Source organism: Culex pipiens, chromosome 2 (assembly GCF_016801865.2).
Source record: "Culex pipiens pallens isolate TS chromosome 2, TS_CPP_V2, whole genome shotgun sequence".
Taxonomy (NCBI): Eukaryota; Metazoa; Arthropoda; class Insecta; order Diptera; family Culicidae; genus Culex; species Culex pipiens.
In genome coordinates, this window is record NC_068938.1 from 84,511,160 (window position 1) to 84,519,045 (window position 7,886).

At 40.5% G+C, this 7,886-nt stretch overlaps 1 pseudogene; it reads right to left on the reverse strand.

Annotated features, from left to right (window-relative positions):
* Nucleotides 1-262: 262 nt before the first annotated feature.
* On the reverse strand, nt 263-699 carry LOC120422763 (uncharacterized; annotated as a pseudogene).
* Nucleotides 700-7,886: the final 7,187 nt, after the last annotated feature.

The following is a 7,886-nucleotide window of genomic DNA, read 5'->3' on the forward strand; positions in this document are numbered from 1 at the left end:
AGATCGATTGATTATTAATTTTGGGATTGGTTGAGGAGGAGGAGGAGGAGGAGGAGGAGGAGGAGGAGGAGGAGGAGGAGGAGGAGGAGGAGGAGGAGGAGGAGGAGGAGGAGGAGGAGGAGGAGGAGGAGGAGGAGGAGGAGGAGGAGGAGGAGGAGGAGGAGGAGGAGGAGGAGGAGGAGGAGGAGGAGGAGGAGGAGGAGGAGGAGGAGGAGGAGGAGGAGGAGGAGGAGGAGGAGGACGCACCACTTTGGCCACAGGCGGGAGTGCTGAGCTGCTGCTGCTGTGAGGAGGGCGTTGGCGAGATGAGGCTACGGTTGTGGATGGTCCCCGAGGTCCCGTTCTACTCGGCGTTGGCCGTTCAGTTGGATGAAGAGGTGCTGACCAGGTTGGAGGAGCTGACCGGCGATCTCCTTGCGCTTCGAATAGGTGATGCACTCGGACAAACGACTGCTCGAAAACCGCCGACGAGATGACGCTCCGCGTGTCGTCCCCAAATTCGCTCGGTGGTTCCTCCCCAGCAGGCGTTACCGGAGGAACCTTCGGAGTTCCAGCCTTGCCCCCGCTCCCTCCCACAAACGGATTCTGATCGTCCAACAGTGGCAACTGATTGCTTGTTATCCGCCGCCTTCTTCTACATCCCAAAGATCTCCCGGAACAACTCCCGGTGCGACGGGCTGAACCGGAACCGCGAGTCAATCACGGCTTGATCCTCGTAGATGCTGAACTTGCAGTCCTACCGTTCGCCATCGTGCACAAAAAGTTCCTCGGCCGTTCGTCCATCTGCGTCGTCTTGCTGCTGATCTTGTCCGAGAACCCGGAGCTGATTGTTTCCGCCTCCGAAAAGTCCATCGGCGTGCGCAGCTCAATCTTCCGCCGCGTCGTGCCCTCGTTATTGCTCTGGCCGTCTTCTTGCTGTTGATCCGACGCCCACCCTGCTGTTGATTCGACGACTGCTGCGTCTGGCCTTGGCCTTGCTGCTGCTGCTGCTGCGGCGGGGTCACTCCGGTGGAGATGGAGGACGCCTTGCCGATTTCGATAAAAAAAAACACAAACTGCCACGATCGCTCGGTTGACGTTTTGATTAATTTAGGCTGCGTTTTGACAGTTGTTACGCTCGGGGAAATCGTAGGGGACGGTTGCCAATTTTGAGAACAAAATGTTTCAAAATCGAAGAGAATGTTGTCGATTTTGAAAACATTGTCGATCAAATCGAAAACAATCGTTGTTTTCGATTTTATCGCAACTTGTTTTCGGTTATGCGGACCGGATTTCTATCCGTGTATTATAAAATTAATTTTCAAGTTTTTATTTAAAAATCAGTATTTAAAAAAACAACAGCATCAAATTTAGAATAACGTTCTTGAGAAAAAAATGAAAAAAGTGTGACAGAAAGTCAAATAAAAATCGGCAATATTTGTTTCTGTAAAGTCCCGATCATTATTTAAACATTTGGTTAAGACACTAAATTGATTATCAAATCCCTTCATAAGATACAGAATTTCAAATATTCAATTATGGCCGTTTTGTTTGACCAACTTGCAAAATTGTTTAAAAACTTGCAAGGAAAAAATAATTATTCGAAATGGCAAAATTCAGTTCAGTAAGAAATGAGATTGCCACTTTCTGCCAAAGATTTATAAAACAATTTGATTTTATGGTGAAATTGGATGGAAACTGAAAAATTGGATTGAATTCACAATTCCGCCAGCATCTATCAAATTAATGGCTTTTAAATTTGTTAGTCTAAATTACAATTAAAAAAATATGATAATAATCGTATTTCTTTTTTGCTAAAAAAATTAACAATTAAAAAACTGGAAAAAAATAAATTGAGAGAAAAAACATGTTCTTACACTAAAAATTATGCAAACAGGTTTTGTTATTTTTCTACGGCTTTTTAGGTACAGATTGCAAAACATGAACAACAATGAACATTTCTCAACTTAACAGGAATATTACGAACACCTGATGCCAATGCACAACCTATAAACCAGAGTGATTTGGGATTACAATACACCCAGCTAGATTGAACTTAAGGAAGAAATTATTAGTAAAAGTGAATTTATGCTTATCAGGTAGACCTCCCCCCTCCCTTCCATGGTTTCACACCTTTCAAGAGGATATCGGGGCACCGTTTTCAACCGTACGGATGACTGACGAGGAGATCACATTCACCTTCTCGTGGAGTCTTTCCGGCTCGTCGAGGGGATACTACAACCAGATGGGGGGGCAGCCAATTTCTTCTCTTCTGAAGTCTCGAAGACGACGAGGGTGGCAAGATTGAAGTTTTATTCCGTGCAAAAGCAGAAAACATTTCAATCATCCTTTAGATTGAGTGTGACTGACAGTTCTATATATTTGTACGTGTGCGGAGCAGTCTGGGGGATATTTTATGTCATCTTATAATATTCGCCTTCGAATTACGGGACGACGTCCCCGGACACGGTCCCAGAAGACTGACTGTACTGTCCTTCTGGTGCAGAATTTCAAGCATCACCGGTTTGGTGAGTGGTTGAAGGTGCCAAACGGTCCGTTCCAGTTCACAGTGTCGGACAGAGGGAAGACCGCAGGGGCCTCAGAGTAACGTCGGCGTTGCATTTCCGGCATCCTCTGGGACAGACAGGAAGTGCGCGGTGACAAAAAAGTGCCCCGTCAGTGAGTCATAATTTCATGGGCCAGTGGGTTTTTAAGCATGGGAAGAGTCACTTACTTTTTTATTTCGAGAGTTCAATTGTTGAGGAAGGTGAGAGTGTGATTTGTGAGATGGAGTCCAATTTTCGATGAGTGGTGAAGAAAATTGACTACCAGCTTTAAAAATATTGATTGGAAAATCAACGAGAATTATTTAGAATCCACAAAAAAAAACTTATTTTGGAATATAAATCTGAAGTTATATTTTCACATACATTTCTGATTGCAAAGTCAAGCTTCTGGTTCCATTAATTCAATCAACCAACAAAGACACATCAGTCACACCAGTTTGGAAGAACCCAAAATCCTCCTAGACAAACCAATCGACATCGAATTGATAAAAGCTTTTCTCTCACAGTTGTCCTTGTCTCGTGAAAACCGACAAAAGAATTCTAAAAATTTCACCCACTCATCCGAGGGAAATCACATCACCAAAAAAACCTCCAATCAAACAAAACGATTTTGATTTATGTCAAAAATCAGATTGGAATAATATATCAAGGAATTTCTGTTTGTTTGGCAAATCCGAAATGACTGCACGGCAGCTGGATTCCGTTGGTTCTCCCTGGCTCTCCTTCGAAACCCTGAAGAGCTGCTCCTCCAAGTGAAATACCTGAAAACATGGCACGACACGGTGATGTGTGCTCTAGAACACCCCCCCCTCCCCCGCAACCTCCTTCTTCCACCAAAGCCTTCCAGCGAGATTCATTTTGCCTCTCTCTTTGAGTTTTCAAGAAAAATAAATAAAATTTCAATCTGAATATGACACATAATTGATTTAAAACGTATGTTCTTTCCGCCGAGTGTGGCAGCAGTTTTGGCGTGGTGTGGTGCTCCAGGGGTTTTCCGGCCACACAGACGACGACTACGAGACATACGAGGTTCACGTGGAAATCTGAGGTGGAAAATCCAAAACAGAATTTAAATTTTGCCCCTGATGTGGCTCGGCGAATGGGAGACGAATCAAACTCAAGGAGCAGAGTGATTGTCCAGGGTTTGGCTCAGCAGTGGCAGAAGATTTGTGATCGCAAAATTGTCCCATGTTCAAAAAGCAAAAAGCAAAAAGCAAAAAGCAAAAAGCAAAAAGCAAAAAGCAAAAAGCAAAAAGCAAAAAGCAAAAAGCAAAAAGCAAAAAGCAAAAAGCAAAAAGCAAAAAGCAAAAAGCAAAAAGCAAAAAGCAAAAAGCAAAAAGCAAAAAGCAAAAAGCAAAAAGCAAAAAGCAAAAAGCAAAAAGCAAAAAGCAAAAAGCAAAAAGCAAAAAGCAAAAAGCAAAAAGCAAAAAGCAAAAAGCAAAAAGCAAAAAGCAAAAAGACAAGAAGACAAGAAGACAAGAACACAAGAAGACAAGAAGACAAGAAGACAAGAAGACAAGAAGACAAGAAGACAAGAAGACAAGAAGACAAGAAGACAAGAAGACAAGAAGACAAGAAGACAAGAAGACAAGAAGACAAGAAGACAAGAAGACAAGAAGACAAGAAGACAAGAAGACAAGAAGACAAGAAGACAAGAAGCATTAAAAAAGTATTTAAAAAGACAAGAAGACAAGAAGACAAGAAGACAAGAAGACAAGAAGACAAGAAGACAAGAAGACAAGAAGACAAGAAGACAAGAAGACAAGAAGACAAGAAGACAAGAAGACAAGAAGACAAGAAGACAAGAAGACAAGAAGACAAGAAGACAAGAAGACAAGAAGACAAGAAGACAAGAAGACAAGAAGACAAGAAGACAAGAAGACAAGAAGACAAGAAGACAAGAAGACAAGAAGACAAGAAGACAAGAAGACAAGAAGACAAGAAGACAAGAAGACAAGAAGACAAGAAGACAAGAAGACAAGAAGACAAGAAGACAAGAAGACAAGAAGACAAGAAGACAAGAAGACAAGAAGACAAGAAGACAAGAAGACAAGAAGACAAGAAGACAAGAAGACAAGAAGACAAGAAGACAAGAAGACAAGAAGACAAGAAGACAAGAAGACAAGAAGACAAGAAGACAAGAAGACAAGAAGACAAGAAGACAAGAAGACAAGAAGACAAAAAGACAAGAAGACAAGAAGACAAGAAGACAAGAAGACAAGAAGACAAGAAGACAAGAAGACAAGAAGACAAGAAGACAAGAAGACAAGAAGACAAGAAGACAAGAAGACAAGAAGACAAGAAGACAAGAAGACAAGAAGACAAGAAGACAAGAAGACAAGAAGACAAGAAGACAAGAAGACAAGAATACAAGAATACAAGAAGACAAGAAAACAAGAAGACAAGAAGACAAGAAGACAAGAAGACAAGAAGACAAGAAGACAAGAAGACAAGAAGACAAGAAGACAAGAAGACAAGAAGACAAGAAGACAAGAAGACAAGAAGACAAGAAGACAAGAAGACAAGAAGACAAGAAGACAAGAAGACAAGAAGACAAGAAGACAAGAAGACAAGAATACAAGAAGACAAGAAGACAAGAAGACAAGAAGACAAGAAGACAAGAAGACAAGAAGACAAGAAGACAAGAAGACAAGAAGACAAGAAGACAAGAAGACAAGAAGACAAGAAGACAAGAAGACAAGAAGACAAGAAGACAAGAAGACAAGAAGACAAGAAGACAAGAAGACAAGAAAACAAGAAGACAAGAAGACAAGAAGACAAGAAGACAAGAAGACAAGAAGACAAGAAGACAAGAAGACAAGAATACAAGAAGACAAGAAAACAAGAAGACAAGAAGACAAGAAGACAAGAAGACAAGAAGACAAGAAGACAAGAAGACAAGAAGACAAGAAGACAAGAAGACAAGAAGACAAGAAGACAAGAAGACAAGAAGACAAGAAGACAAGAAGACAAGAAGACAAGAAGACAAGAAGACAAGAAGACAAAAAGACAAGAAGACAAGAAGACAAGAAGACAAGAAGACAAGAAGACAAGAAGACAAGAAGACAAGAAGACAAGAAAACAAGAAGACAAGAAGACAAGAAGACAAGAAGACAAGAAGACAAGACGAAAGACGAAATCATTATAATGAAGCGATAAGACAAATATGCGTTTTATCAACCGAGCTGATCATCGTATCTGCCCGTTCGATGGTGCTCCACGTGTCCGGGGATGTGTGGCACGTCACGTGGTTTCGTTTTTTGTGAAGCGGCAAATATCATTTTTGAAAGCTTTCAGAAGCATAATGCATTTTCCCCAGGTATCGGTTTTGTCCTGCCGGGTCATTCGGAAGATTCTCCTGAGGGTCCATCCGAGCAATGATCCGGAGGAGCCTTGAGAGAGGTGTTTTGTCCAACGTGACGTGAGCGCAAATGGACGCAATTTTTCCTGGGCCAGGATTTCGCCCACCACCAGCAGCAGACAATTGGATCACTTTAAATCTAGCCTCCGTCCGTCGCATAATGCTTCCACAAATCACTTCAGCCAGAGGACTAATCTCCCTCCGGTGAGCTGGAATCTATGTGGCGTACCTGTTTGTAGCAGGGGTGGCCAAGACACAGAATGGGTCGACCCGGGACTCGTCAGACAATGTTGTTGGGCCGGGAACCCGACACATCATACAGGAGAGGAATAGGTTTAATTGTTGTTGTTGTTGTTGTCCTTTGATTTGCCGAGCTATCCCAACATCAAACGGATTTTTGATTTTATTATATCGGGATTAAAATGTCAGAAAGGTTACGGCTTCGGGCGACGGCCGACGACGACGTTTGCAGCTATTTGAACTTGTTCTGCTGCAACAAAATTAGCTTGTTTGGTTTACTGACGGGGTTTGCTCATTTGGGGAATTCTTTTGAACGCGTAATCTCCTGAACTCCTTGAGGGATTTTGGTGACAAAGATTTCATGTCCAAGTTGTAAAAGAAATGTCTAATTGACTGTCATTATCTGTTTACTGTCACTCTCCTTTGATTGTCTCTCACTGCTGATTGTCTCTCTCTGTTGGTGTTGCTCTCTGTCGACAGTCACTCACAGTTGATCGTTACTCACTGTTGACTAACGCTCAATAGTGACTGTCACTCTCTGTTGATTATTGCTCTCTTTTGACTATCGCTCCCTGTTGACTGTCGCTCTCTGTTGATTGTCTCTCAATGATCCAATTGTTATCCCTTCTTGTTAACGGTCCCTCACTATTGAATGTTTATCCTTGTTGACAGTCACTCGCAGTTGTCACTCACTAGGGCGTCCAATTTTCCCGGGTTTTGAATTTCCCGGGAAACGGGAAAAATAATTTTGGAATCCCGGGAATTCCCGGGATCCCGGGAAATTTATGAAACAGTCATAAAATCTATGTTTTCATTATATTTGTTATGGTTTTCTAGCTTAAATCATAGAATTAGCTCAAAACTGTTAATTGATGATAAGCTACACTTCAATCTGAACAAGGACAGCAGTCTTTAGATAGTTTAAAACATATTAAAAAAAATGTTCTTTGATGTGCTTTGGAATTTAAACTAACCACAATTTTTAATATAATTCTTTTATTTATTTATTTATTTAATTATTCATATAACATGACTACAAAAGCTTAAACAATTTCATTGAAACTGTCTAAAACAACAAGAAATAAAATTACAGCATACAATGTAACACATTGGATAAGTTTACAATTTTATGTTTTATATTTAAAACATATTTTAAATATTATCTTTAAGTCACTACCGACAACTTGGAATAATCGGGACTGCAGTCTGAATAGATACAGGAGATTTTAAAGCAATAGATTTGGAAATCGGTGTACTAATTGTTTTTTTTTTCTGTTCCTGTTGTAACCGAAATCATTCAAAACAATCAGAACATTATTCAAAAAAAATTGCTTAAACAGCTTCGTTACATTTGTCCTGATTTGCTCCAGATGCCGGTTTTTGATGAAAAGTTAAATAATTCAAAGCATTTTGCGGATCTGTAAGCTAAAATTTTTAACAATTTTCCCCAATAAGCCAAATTAATGCTGATATATGCCGAATACAAATTTTAATGCTTTAAAATTCATATAGATTACTAAGTATTCAACTGTTGATCTACACAGAAAAAAATAATGTAAATTTGGAAGCTGTAATTTTGGAAGGTTGAATATTACCTCTTTTATGATGTAATTTTACCTCAATTTAGACTGAAAAAGTGACATTATACCAGAAAAGTGGTAAAATTACACATTTTCAGAGGTAAAATTACACATTTTTTCTGACATAAAAGATGTACCCCTTCCCAGATGTAATATTAC